Raw genomic sequence first — 12908 nt, forward strand, 5'->3', positions numbered from 1 at the left:
CATGCATATTTGAAGTTCCTTTGAAAGTCAGAGCGAGGACTATGACCTCTGTTCCGACTGAGTCTGCATCCACAGAAAGGATGAAATAAGGATCTAGAAATTTCACCAAGGAGATGTGAACTTCATCCCCCTTCAAATACTTTTCCTCCCAGATGCCCCGGCTCTTAGTCAAATGAGGTTAATCTTCAAAACCCCACCCCCACTAACCATAAATATCCGACTCTCCTGCTGTCCATTCAAATGATACAAGGTATCTTGTACATAGAGAGAATGTGAGAAAAAGCAGAATCGCTTCATAGATTTGGTGACCTTGGATGGGTGGGCTGGATAAAGAAGTGAACCTGATTTCGGGAAAAGGAGTATCGTGATGGGGATGAGGAAAAGAGAACATGGGCCACATTCACAAGTTAGAGAAATAAATATATTAGGTTGAATGGTTTTAAAAAGTTAACTTTGAGCATGAATTGTTTTTTTAAACTGCAAAGAATAAAAAAAATCAATGTGGGATTGGAGGCACAATCTGAGCAGAAAGCACCATAAGCTGCTATGGTGCAACTCTTATGTTGACTAGAAACATTAATATGATGACGCTCTTCTTTTGATATGTCTTTCAGTTAAATTTTATTGTAAGTAGCTGATACAGCACTGTTTGCAGCTCCTCAGTATATGGTTATCCCGTGACAACAATGTTTTCATCATATTTATTATTCTACAAATGTATTTTTAAATGCACTGATGTGGTGTTTGCATGCTATGCAAGACGGCACATCATGGAATGTTTATAAGGAGCATCGAATAGGATTGTGATATTTGCACCTGGAAGAGTCGGACACGCAGATCCTGAAAAGAAGTAAAAACTCTCTAGCAAGGGCCGTCTTTCCCCTGAGTTTAATCTTTACTTTTAGTGAAATGGTTTATGAAAAACCAGTAAGCTGCTCCAGGTGAGGCTCGAACTCACAACCTCGGCATGCCTCAATGCAAGTACTGTTGTATAAGTACCGCGCGCTAACCGATTGCGCCACTGGAGCTCACTGTTCTCATACCTCCCCAGTTGAGCCATCTAGAGCTGACCAAGTAGATACTGGCACTGCTCCCTTATTCACTGTGCAAGATCGACTCACATGCTAGCATGTTATCATGACTATTAAAAACTACAGTCCTAATGGAACAGATTTGATAATTCTGCTATATCATGTGCTCTGTCTATTGAACACCACATATATTTGCCAGTTCTGACACAGTCTAGGAGAAACTTATGATTATTTGTAATTAGCACATCATAAGAATTTCCTAAAAAATGAAACATAGTCACCTAAGGCAGACGAGGTGGCCGAGTGGTTAAGGCGATGGAATGCTAATCCATTGTGCTTTGCACGCGTGGGTTCTAGTACCACCTTCGTCGGAACGCTATCAGACACTCTTTTGAAGGTGGGCATGTCTCGTAGTACAATTACACTCTCTTTCAAGACACAGCCATAATCCACTAGAAGGGCCCAACTGACTATTCCATTTTGGCAATTATGTCAAATTAAGGGAAGTGTTTTGTGCTTAATTGAAATTAGATCTTTCATGAAGTGTCCAGAGGATTGCCTTTCCCTCACTCCTGGCCTTCTAACTAACCCTGGTCGTAGTGGGCGTAGTGGGGCTCCGTGGAGCTACGCGGAGAGGGCGAGAAGCTACGCCCACTCCCGCACTCCGCGTAGCCCCACTACGCACCTCCCTCCCGCTCTCCCCTACATACATTATTTAAGCAACTACCCTTAATAAAACAATTTTAAAGCACTTACCGTGTCCGGAGCTCGTCCGGGCCTCCCTCTTGGAATAGCGTTGTCCTGGATACCAATGCGCATGCGCGGGAGGCCGCGCATGCGCATTGGTATCCAGGAAGGGACGCTATTCCAAGAGGGAGCCCCGGAAGAGCCCCGGACATGGTAAGTGCTTTAAAAATTGTTTTATTAAGGTTAGTTGCTTAAATAATGTATGTAGGGGAGGGCGGGAGGAAGGCGGGTGGCGGCCGAATCGGCTACGCACACGGAGTGGGCGTAGTGTTGCCGGCTACGCTGTCTACGCAAAATGCGTAGAAGGCAACACTACACCTACTCCGTGGGCGTAGCCGATTCGGACGCCCAGGGTTACTTCTAACCAGTTTGGATAGATAGACTGATAAGAAAGCAGCTCTTACTCCTAAAGTTTCAGCCATCTCAAGTGTATGACTGTTGACATATGTCTGCCCCACAGAGACAGATCACTTCTAATAAGTGAGTTCTCTATCTGTCACTGATTGTGGACATACTAACTAGAGCTATCAGTATGGTCATAAATGTGAATACTCTTATGTTCTCAAATCAAAATGGAGTTTTTCCTACTTCCAAGAAAAGTGTCTTAAGCATGCTCTTCAATTTGTGCACGCATGTAGACATTCAAATGCAACTGCATTTCCATACAGAGTCTCAAAATCATAGATATCTTCATACCGCAGTAAGAATACATGAAGCGATTTACATACTGCAGGCAGGCTGGCCTTGTAGCTCAGTGGCAGAGCACTGGTCTTGTAAACCAGGGGTCATGAGTTCAAGCCTCATCAGGGCCTTTTTATATGTGAGTTTCTGTATGTTGTTTCCAAGTCATTCTTTCTAGGAGTCACACCTTGTCTTAAGTTTGCTTATTGACAAGCTTCCCTTTCCTGCTTTCATCGTATCAAGAAGACTTCATGAAAACCATTGAACCATAAACTATCGCCTCACCCCTTCCGATCGCCTGACGAATGCCTGACAAACGCCATTCTCACCCCGCCGGGCAAGCCCTGCCGGGCAAAGCCAAATAAGCCATGCATATTTGAAGTTCCTTTGAAAGTCAGAGCGAGGACTATGACCTCTGTTCCGACTGAGTCTGCATCCACAGAAAGGATGAAATAAGGATCTAGAAATTTCACCAAGGAGATGTGAACTTCATCCCCCTTAAAATACTTTTCCTCCCAGATGCCCCGGCTCTTAGTCAAATGAGGTTAATCTTCAAAACCCCACCCCCACTAACCATAAATATCCGACTCTCCTGCTGTCCATTCAAATGATACAAGGTATCTTGTACATAGAGAGAATGTGAGAAAAAGCAGAATCGCTTCATAGATTTGGTGACCTTGGATGGGTGGGCTGGATAAAGAAGTGAACCTGATTTCGGGAAAAGGAGTATCGTGATGGGGATGAGGAAAAGAGAACATGGACCACATTCACAAGTTAGAGAAATAAATATATTAGGTTGAATGGTTTTAAAAAGTTAACTTTGAGCATGAATTGTTTTTTTAAACTGCAAAGAATAAAAAAAATCAATGTGGGATTGGAGGCACAATCTGAGCAGAAAGCACCATAAGCTGCTATGGTGCAACTCTTATGTTGACTAGAAACATTAATATGATGACGCTCTTCTTTTGATATGTCTTTCAGTTAAATTTTATTGTAAGTAGCTGATACAGCACTGTTTGCAGCTCCTCAGTATATGGTTATCCCGTGACAACAATGTTTTCATCATATTTATTATTCTACAAATGTATTTTTAAATGCACTGATGTGGTGTTTGCATGCTATGCAAGACGGCACATCATGGAATGTTTATAAGGAGCATCGAATAGGATTGTGATATTTGCACCTGGAAGAGTCGGACACGCAGATCCTGAAAAGAAGTAAAAACTCTCTAGCAAGGGCCGTCTTTCCCCTGAGTTTATTCTTTACTTTTAGTGAAATGGTTTATGAAAATCCAGTAAGCTGCTCACAGTGAGGCTCGAACTCACAACCTCGGCATGCCTCAATACAAGTACTGCTGTATAAGTACCGCGCGCTAACCGATTGCGCCACTGGAGCTCACTGTTCTCATATCTCCCCAGTTGAGCCATCTAGAGCTGACCAAGTAGATACTGGCACTGCTCCCTTATTCACTGTGCAAGATCGACTCACATGCTAGCATGTTATCATGACTATTAAAAACTACAGTCCTAATGGAACAGATTTGATAATTCTGCTATATCATGTGCTCTGTCTATTGAACACCACATATATTTGCCAGTTCTGACACAGTCTAGGAGAAACTTATGATTATTTGTAATTAGCACATCGTAAGAATTTCCTAAAAAATGAAACATAGTCACCTAAGGCAGACGAGGTGGCCGAGTGGTTAAGGCGATGGACTGCTAATCCATTGTGCTCTGCACGCGTGGGTTCGAATCCCACCTTCGTCGGAACGCCATCAGACACTCTTTTGAAGGTGGGCATGTCTCGTAGTACAATTATACTCTCTTTCAAGACACAGCCATAATCCACTAGAAGGGCCCAACTGACTATTCCATTTTGGCAATTATGTCAAATTAAGGGAAGTGTTTTGTGCTTAATTGAAATTAGATCTTTCATGAAGTGTCCAGAGGATTGCCTTTCCCTCACTCCTGGCCTTCTAACTAACCCTGGTCGTAGTGGGCGTAGTGGGGCTCCGCGGAGCTACGCGGAGTGGGCGAGAAGCTACGCCCACTCCCGCACTCCGCGTAGCCCCACTACGCACCTCCCTCCCGCTCTCCCCTACATACATTATTTAAGCAACTACCCTTAATAAAACAATTTTAAAGCACTTACCGTGTCCGGGGCTCGTCCGGGGCTCCCTCTTGGAATAGCGTCGTCCTGGATACCAATGCGCATGCGCGGGAGGCCGCGCATGCGCATTGGTATCCAGGAAGGGACGCTATTCCAAGAGGGAGCCCCGGAAGAGCCCCGGACATGGTAAGTGCTTTAAAAATTGTTTTATTAAGGTTAGTTGCTTAAATAATGTATGTAGGGGAGGGCGGGAGGGAGGCGGGTGGCGGCCGAATCGGCTACGCACACGGAGTGGGCGTAGTGTTGCCGGCTACGCTGTCTACGCAAAATGCGTAGAAGGCAACACTACGCCTACTCCGTGGGCGTAGCCGATTCGGACGCCCAGGGTTACTTCTAACCAGTTTGGATAGATAGACTGATAAGAAAGCAGCTCTTACTCCTAAAGTTTCAGCCATCTCAAGTGTATGACTGTTGACATATGTCTGCCCCACAGAGACAGATCACTTCTAATAAGTGAGTTCTCTATCTGTCACTGATTGTGGACATACTAACTAGAGCTATCAGTATGGTCATAAATGTGAATACTCTTATGTTCTCAAATCAAAATGGAGTTTTTCCTACTTCCAAGAAAAGTGTCTTAAGCATGCTCTTCAATTTGTGCACGCATGTAGACATTCAAATGCAACTGCATTTCCATACAGAGTCTCAAAATCATAGATATCTTCATACCGCAGTAAGAATACATGAAGCGATTTACATACTGCAGGCAGGCTGGCCTTGTAGCTCAGTGGCAGAGCACTGGTCTTGTAAACCAGGGGTCATGAGTTCAAGCCTCATCAGGGCCTTTTTATATGTGAGTTTCTGTATGTTGTTTCCGAGTCATTCTTTCTAGGAGTCACACCTTGTCTTAAGTTTGCTTATTGACAAGCTTCCCTTTCCTGCTTTCATCGTATCAAGAAGACTTCATGAAAACCATTGAACCATAAACTATCGCCTCACCCCTTCCGATCGCCTGACGAATGCCTGACAAACGCCATTCTCACCCCGCCGGGCAAAGCCAAATAAGCCATGCATATTTGAAGTTCCTTTGAAAGTCAGAGCGAGGACTATGACCTCTGTTCCGACTGAGTCTGCATCCACAGAAAGGATGAAATAAGGATCTAGAAATTTCACCAAGGAGATGTGAACTTCATCCCCCTTAAAATACTTTTCCTCCCAGATGCCCCGGCTCTTAGTCAAATGAGGTTAATCTTCAAAACCCCACCCCCACTAACCATAAATATCCGACTCTCCTGCTGTCCATTCAAATGATACAAGGTATCTTGTACATAGAGAGAATGTGAGAAAAAGCAGAATCGCTTCATAGATTTGGTGACCTTGGATGGGTGGGCTGGATAAAGAAGTGAACCTGATTTCGGGAAAAGGAGTATCGTGATGGGGATGAGGAAAAGAGAACATGGACCACATTCACAAGTTAGAGAAATAAATATATTAGGTTGAATGGTTTTAAAAAGTTAACTTTGAGCATGAATTGTTTTTTTAAACTGCAAAGAATAAAAAAAATCAATGTGGGATTGGAGGCACAATCTGAGCAGAAAGCACCATAAGCTGCTATGGTGCAACTCTTATGTTGACTAGAAACATTAATATGATGACGCTCTTCTTTTGATATGTCTTTCAGTTAAATGTTATTGTAAGTAGCTGATACAGCACTGTTTGCAGCTCCTCAGTATATGGTTATCCCGTGACAACAATGTTTTCATCATATTTATTATTCTACAAATGTATTTTTAAATGCACTGATGTGGTGTTTGCATGCTATGCAAGACGGCACATCATGGAATGTTTATAAGGAGCATCGAATAGGATTGTGATATTTGCACCTGGAAGAGTCGGACACGCAGATCCTGAAAAGAAGTAAAAACTCTCTAGCAAGGGCCGTCTTTCCCCTGAGTTTAATCTTTACTTTTAGTGAAATGGTTTATGAAAAACCAGTAAGCTGCTCCAGGTGAGGCTCGAACTCACAACCTCGGCATGCCTCAATGCAAGTACTGTTGTATAAGTACCGCGCGCTAACCGATTGCGCCACTGGAGCTCACTGTTCTCATACCTCCCCAGTTGAGCCATCTAGAGCTGACCAAGTAGATACTGGCACTGCTCCCTTATTCACTGTGCAAGATCGACTCACATGCTAGCATGTTATCATGACTATTAAAAACTACAGTCCTAATGGAACAGATTTGATAATTCTGCTATATCATGTGCTCTGTCTATTGAACACCACATATATTTGCCAGTTCTGACACAGTCTAGGAGAAACTTATGATTATTTGTAATTAGCACATCATAAGAATTTCCTAAAAAATGAAACATAGTCACCTAAGGCAGACGAGGTGGCCGAGTGGTTAAGGCGATGGAATGCTAATCCATTGTGCTTTGCACGCGTGGGTTCTAATCCCACCTTCGTCGGAACGCCATCAGACACTCTTTTGAAGGTGGGCATGTCTCGTAGTACAATTACACTCTCTTTCAAGACACAGCCATAATCCACTAGAAGGGCCCAACTGACTATTCCATTTTGGCAATTATGTCAAATTAAGGGAAGTGTTTTGTGCTTAATTGAAATTAGATCTTTCATGAAGTGTCCAGAGGATTGCCTTTCCCTCACTCCTGGCCTTCTAACTAACCCTGGTCGTAGTGGGCGTAGTGGGGCTCCGCGGAGCTACGCGGAGTGGGCGAGAAGCTATGCCCACTCCCGCACTCCGCGTAGCCCCACTACGCACCTCCCTCCCGCTCTCCCCTACATACATTATTTAAGCAACTACCCTTAATAAAACAATTTTAAAGCACTTACCGTGTCCGGAGCTCGTCCGGGGCTCCCTCTTGGAATAGCGTCGTCCTGGATACCAATGCGCATGCGCGGGAGGCCGCGCATGCGCATTGGTATCCAGGAAGGGACGCTATTCCAAGAGGGAGCCCCGGAAGAGCCCCGGACATGGTAAGTGCTTTAAAAATTGTTTTATTAAGGTTAGTTGCTTAAATAATGTATGTAGGGGAGGGCGGGAGGGAGGCGGGTGGCGGCCGAATCGGCTACGCACACGGAGTGGGCGTAGTGTTGCCGGCTACGCTGTCTACGCAAAATGCGTAGAAGGCAACACTACACCTACTCCGTGGGCGTAGCCGATTCGGACGCCCAGTGTTACTTCTAACCAGTTTGGATAGATAGACTGATAAGAAAGCAGCTCTTACTCCTAAAGTTTCAGCCATCTCAAGTGTATGACTGTTGACATATGTCTGCCCCACAGAGACAGATCACTTCTAATAAGTGAGTTCTCTATCTGTCACTGATTGTGGACATACTAACTAGAGCTATCAGTATGGTCATAAATGTGAATACTCTTATGTTCTCAAATCAAAATGGAGTTTTTCCTACTTCCAAGAAAAGTGTCTTAAGCATGCTCTTCAATTTGTGCACGCATGTAGACATTCAAATGCAACTGCATTTCCATACAGAGTCTCAAAATCATAGATATCTTCATACCGCAGTAAGAATACATGAAGCGATTTACATACTGCAGGCAGGCTGGCCTTGTAGCTCAGTGGCAGAGCACTGGTCTTGTAAACCAGGGGTCATGAGTTCAAGCCTCATCAGGGCCTTTTTATATGTGAGTTTCTGTATGTTGTTTCCAAGTCATTCTTTCTAGGAGTCACACCTTGTCTTAAGTTTGCTTATTGACAAGCTTCCCTTTCCTGCTTTCATCGTATCAAGAAGACTTCATGAAAACCATTGAACCATAAACTATCGCCTCACCCCTTCCGATCGCCTGACAAACGCCATTCTCACCCCGCCGGGCAAGCCCTGCCGGGCAAAGCCAAATAAGCCATGCATATTTGAAGTTCCTTTGAAAGTCAGAGCGAGGACTATGACCTCTGTTCCGACTGAGTCTGCATCCACAGAAAGGATGAAATAAGGATCTAGAAATTTCACCAAGGAGATGTGAACTTCATCCCCCTTAAAATACTTTTCCTCCCAGATGCCCCGGCTCTTAGTCAAATGAGGTTAATCTTCAAAACCCCACTCCCACTAACCATAAATATCCGACTCTCCTGCTGTCCATTCAAATGATACAAGGTATCTTGTACATAGAGAGAATGTGAGAAAAAGCAGAATCGCTTCATAGATTTGGTGACCTTGTATGGGTGGTCTGGATAAAGAAGTGAACCTGATTTCGGGAAAAGGTGTATCGTGATGGGGATGAGGAAAAGAGAACATGGACCACATTCACAAGTTAGAGAAATAAATATATTAGGTTGAATGGTTTTAAAAAGTTAACTTTGAGCATGAATTGTTTTTTTAAACTGCAAAGAATAAAAAAAATCAATGTGGGATTGGAGGCACAATCTGAGCAGAAAGCACCATAAGCTGCTATGGTGCAACTCTTATGCTGACTAGAAACATTAATATGATGACGCTCTTCTTTTGATATGTCTTTCAGTTAAATTTTATTGTAAGTAGCTGATACAGCACTGTTTGCAGCTCCTCAGTATATGGTTATCCCGTGACAACAATGTTTTCATCATATTTATTATTCTACAAATGTATTTTTAAATGCACTGATGTGGTGTTTGCATGCTATGCAAGACGGCACATCATGGAATGTTTATAAGGAGCATCGAATAGGATTGTGATATTTGCACCTGGAAGAGTCGGACACGCAGATCCTGAAAAGAAGTAAAAACTCTCTAGCAAGGGCCGTCTTTCCCCTGAGTTTAATCTTTAATTTTAGGGAAATGGTTTATGAAAAACCAGTAAGCTGCTCCAGGTGAGGCTCGAACTCACAACCTCAGCATGCCTCAATGCAAGTACTGCTGTATAAGTACCGCGCGCTAACCGATTGCGCCACTGGAGCTCACTGTTCTCATACCTCCCCAGTTGAGCCATCTAGAGCTGACCAAGTAGATACTGGCACTGCTCCCTTATTCACTGTGCAAGATCGACTCACATGCTAGCATGTTATCATGACTATTAAAAACTACAGTCCTAATGGAACAGATTTGATAATTCTGCTATATCATGTGCTCTGTCTATTGAACACCACATATATTTGCCAGTTCTGACACAGTCTAGGAGAAACTTATGATTATTTGTAATTAGCACATCGTATGAATTTCCTAAAAAATGAAACATAGTCACCTAAGGCAGACGAGGTGGCCGAGTGGTTAAGGCGATGGACTGCTAATCCATTGTGCTCTGCATGCGTGGGTTCGAATCCCACCTTCGTCGGAACGCCATCAGACACTCTTTTGAAGGTGGGCATGTCTCGTAGTACAATTACACTCTCTTTCAAGACACAGCCATAATCCACTAGAAGGGCCCAACTGACTATTCCATTTTGGCAATTATGTCAAATTAAGGGAAGTGTTTTGTGCTTAATTGAAATTAGATCTTTCATGAAGTGTCCAGAGGATTGCCTTTCCCTCACTCCTGGCCTTCTAACTAACCCTGGTCGTAGTGGGCGTAGTGGGGCTCCGCGGAGCTACGCGGAGTGGGCGAGAAGCTACGCCCACTCCCGCACTCCGCGTAGCCCCACTACGCACCTCCCTCCCGCTCTCCCCTACATACATTATTTAAGCAACTACCCTTGATAAAACAATTTTAAAGCACTTACCGTGTCCGGGGCTTGTCCGGGGCTCCATCTTGGAATAGCGTCGTCCTGGATACCAATGCGCATGCGCGGGAGGCCGCGCATGCGCATTGGTATCCAGGAAGGGACGCTATTCCAAGAGGGAGCCCCGGAAGAGCCCCGGACATGGTAAGTGCTTTAAAAATTGTTTTATTAAGGTTAGTTGCTTAAATAATGTATGTAGGGGAGGGCGGGAGGGAGGCGGGTGGCGGCCGAATCGGCTACGCACACGGAGTGGGCATAGTGTTGCCGGCTACGCTGTCTACGCAAAATGCGTAGAAGGCAACACTACGCCTACTCCGTGGGCGTAGCCGATTCGGACGCCCAGGGTTACTTCTAACCAGTTTGGATAGATAGACTGATAAGAAAGCAGCTCTTACTCCTAAAGTTTCAGCCATCTCAAGTGTATGACTGTTGACATATGTCTGCCCCACAGAGACAGATCACTTCTAATAAGTGAGTTCTCTATCTGTCACTGATTGTGGACATACTAACTAGAGCTATCAGTATGGTCATAAATGTGAATACTCTTATGTTCTCAAATCAAAATGGAGTTTTTCCTACTTCCAAGAAAAGTGTCTTAAGCATGCTCTTCAATTTGTGCACACATGTAGACATTCAAATGCAACTGCATTTCCATACAGAGTCTCAAAATCATAGATATCTTCATACCGCAGTAAGAATACATGAAGCGATTTACATACTGCAGGCAGGCTGGCCTTGTAGCTCAGTGGCAGAGCACTGGTCTTGTAAACCAGGGGTCATGAGTTCAAGCCTCATCAGGGCCTTTTTATATGTGAGTTTCTGTATGTTGTTTCCAAGTCATTCTTTCTAGGAGTCACACCTTGTCTTAAGTTTGCTTATTGACAAGCTTCCCTTTCCTGCTTTCATCGTATCAAGAAGACTTCATGAAAACCATTGAACCATAAACTATCGCCTCACCCCTTCCGATCGCCTGACGAATGCCTGACAAACGCCATTCTCACCCCGCCGGGCAAGCCCTGCCGGGCAAAGCCAAATAAGCCATGCATATTTGAAGTTCCTTTGAAAGTCAGAGCGAGGACTATGACCTCTGTTCCGACTGAGTCTGCATCCAGAGAAAGGATGAAATAAGGATCTAGAAATTTCACCAAGGAGATGTGAACTTCATCCCCCTTAAAATACTTTTCCTCCCAGATGCCCCGGCTCTTAGTCAAATGAGGTTAATCTTCAAAACCCCACCCCAACTAACCATAAATATCCGACTCTCCTGCTGTCCATTCAAATGATACAAGGTATCTTGTACATAGAGAGAATGTGAGAAAAAGCAGAATCGCTTCATAGATTTGGTGACCTTGTATGGGTGGGCTGGATAAAGAAGTGAACCTGATTTCGGGAAAAGGATTATCGTGATGGGGATGAGGAAAAGAGAACATGGACCACATTCACAAGTTAGAGAAATAAATATATTAGGTTGAATGGTTTTAAAAAGTTAACTTTGAGCATGAATTGTTTTTTTAAACTGCAAAGAATAAAAAAAATCAATGTGGGATTGGAGGCACAATCTGAGCAGAAAGCACCATAAGCTGCTATGGTGCAACTCTTATGCTGACTAGAAACATTAATATGATGACGCTCTTCTTTTGATATGTCTTTCAGTTAAATTTTATTGTAAGTAGCTGATACAGCACTGTTTGCAGCTCCTCAGTATATGGTTATCCCGTGACAACAATGTTTTCATCATATTTATTATTCTACAAATGTATTTTTAAATGCACTGATGTGGTGTTTGCATGCTATGCAAGACGGCACATCATGGAATGTTTATAAGGAGCATCGAATAGGATTGTGATATTTGCACCTGGAAGAGTCGGACACGCAGATCCTGAAAAGAAGTAAAAACTCTCTAGCAAGGGCCGTCTTTCCCCTGAGTTTAATCTTTAATTTTAGGGAAATGGTTTATGAAAAACCAGTAAGCTGCTCCAGGTGAGGCTCGAACTCACAACCTCAGCATGCCTCAATGCAAGTACTGCTGTATAAGTACCGCGCGCTAACCGATTGCGCCACTGGAGCTCACTGTTCTCATACCTCCCCAGTTGAGCCATCTAGAGCTGATCAAGTAGATACTGGCACTGCTCCCTTATTCACTGTGCAAGATCGACTCACATGCTAGCATGTTATCATGACTATTAAAAACTACAGTCCTAATGGAACAGATTTGATAATTCTGCTATATCATGTGCTCTGTCTATTGAACACCACATATATTTGCCAGTTCTGACACAGTCTAGGAGAAACTTATGATTATTTGTAATTAGCACATCGTATGAATTTCCTAAAAAATGAAACATAGTCACCTAAGGCAGACGAGGTGGCCGAGTGGTTAAGGCGATGGACTGCTAATCCATTGTGCTCTGCACACGTGGGTTCGAATCCCACCTTCGTCGGAACGCCATCAGACACTCTTTTGAAGGTGGGCATGTCTCGTAGTACAATTACACTCTCTTTCAAGACACAGCCATAATCCACTAGAAGGGCCCAACTGACTATTCCATTTTGGCAATTATGTCAAATTAAGGGAAGTGTTTTGTGCTTAATTGAAATTAGATCTTTCATGAAGTGTCCAGAGGATTGCCTTTCCCTCACTCCTGGCCTTCTAACTAACCCTGGTCGT

At 43.7% G+C, this 12908-nt stretch overlaps 14 non-coding genes across 14 annotated transcripts; 9 read left to right on the plus strand and 5 right to left on the minus strand.

The window, feature by feature from the left end:
• Positions 1-933: 933 nt before the first annotated feature.
• On the minus strand, positions 934-1028 carry TRNAI-UAU (transfer RNA isoleucine (anticodon UAU)). Its single transcript has 2 exons — positions 991-1028; positions 934-969 (listed from the first exon to the last, which is right to left on the minus strand). It is a non-coding gene; the product is annotated as a tRNA-Ile (tRNA).
• Positions 1029-1320: 292 nt separating this feature from the next.
• Positions 1321-1402, plus strand: TRNAS-GCU (transfer RNA serine (anticodon GCU)). The gene has a single exon. It is a non-coding gene; the product is annotated as a tRNA-Ser (tRNA).
• Positions 1403-2518: 1116 nt separating this feature from the next.
• TRNAT-UGU (transfer RNA threonine (anticodon UGU)) lies at positions 2519-2590 on the plus strand. Its single transcript has one exon. It is a non-coding gene; the product is annotated as a tRNA-Thr (tRNA).
• Positions 2591-3759: 1169 nt separating this feature from the next.
• Positions 3760-3854, minus strand: TRNAI-UAU (transfer RNA isoleucine (anticodon UAU)). Its single transcript has 2 exons — positions 3817-3854; positions 3760-3795 (listed from the first exon to the last, which is right to left on the minus strand). It is a non-coding gene; the product is annotated as a tRNA-Ile (tRNA).
• Positions 3855-4146: 292 nt separating this feature from the next.
• TRNAS-GCU (transfer RNA serine (anticodon GCU)) lies at positions 4147-4228 on the plus strand. The gene has a single exon. It is a non-coding gene; the product is annotated as a tRNA-Ser (tRNA).
• Positions 4229-5344: 1116 nt separating this feature from the next.
• Positions 5345-5416, plus strand: TRNAT-UGU (transfer RNA threonine (anticodon UGU)). Its single transcript has one exon. It is a non-coding gene; the product is annotated as a tRNA-Thr (tRNA).
• Positions 5417-6571: 1155 nt separating this feature from the next.
• Positions 6572-6666, minus strand: TRNAI-UAU (transfer RNA isoleucine (anticodon UAU)). Its single transcript has 2 exons — positions 6629-6666; positions 6572-6607 (listed from the first exon to the last, which is right to left on the minus strand). It is a non-coding gene; the product is annotated as a tRNA-Ile (tRNA).
• A 292-nt stretch (positions 6667-6958) lies between these two features.
• Positions 6959-7040, plus strand: TRNAS-GCU (transfer RNA serine (anticodon GCU)). The gene has a single exon. It is a non-coding gene; the product is annotated as a tRNA-Ser (tRNA).
• Positions 7041-8156: 1116 nt separating this feature from the next.
• On the plus strand, positions 8157-8228 carry TRNAT-UGU (transfer RNA threonine (anticodon UGU)). The gene has a single exon. It is a non-coding gene; the product is annotated as a tRNA-Thr (tRNA).
• Positions 8229-9386: 1158 nt separating this feature from the next.
• On the minus strand, positions 9387-9481 carry TRNAI-UAU (transfer RNA isoleucine (anticodon UAU)). The gene is made up of 2 exons: positions 9444-9481; positions 9387-9422 (listed from the first exon to the last, which is right to left on the minus strand). It is a non-coding gene; the product is annotated as a tRNA-Ile (tRNA).
• A 292-nt stretch (positions 9482-9773) lies between these two features.
• TRNAS-GCU (transfer RNA serine (anticodon GCU)) lies at positions 9774-9855 on the plus strand. The gene has a single exon. It is a non-coding gene; the product is annotated as a tRNA-Ser (tRNA).
• A 1116-nt stretch (positions 9856-10971) lies between these two features.
• TRNAT-UGU (transfer RNA threonine (anticodon UGU)) lies at positions 10972-11043 on the plus strand. The gene has a single exon. It is a non-coding gene; the product is annotated as a tRNA-Thr (tRNA).
• A 1169-nt stretch (positions 11044-12212) lies between these two features.
• Positions 12213-12307, minus strand: TRNAI-UAU (transfer RNA isoleucine (anticodon UAU)). Its single transcript has 2 exons — positions 12270-12307; positions 12213-12248 (listed from the first exon to the last, which is right to left on the minus strand). It is a non-coding gene; the product is annotated as a tRNA-Ile (tRNA).
• Positions 12308-12599: 292 nt separating this feature from the next.
• On the plus strand, positions 12600-12681 carry TRNAS-GCU (transfer RNA serine (anticodon GCU)). The gene has a single exon. It is a non-coding gene; the product is annotated as a tRNA-Ser (tRNA).
• Positions 12682-12908: the final 227 nt, after the last annotated feature.

The sequence above is a fragment of the Lissotriton helveticus genome, chromosome 5_1 (assembly GCF_964261635.1).
Source record: "Lissotriton helveticus chromosome 5_1, aLisHel1.1, whole genome shotgun sequence".
NCBI lineage: Eukaryota > Metazoa > Chordata > Amphibia > Caudata > Salamandridae > Lissotriton > Lissotriton helveticus.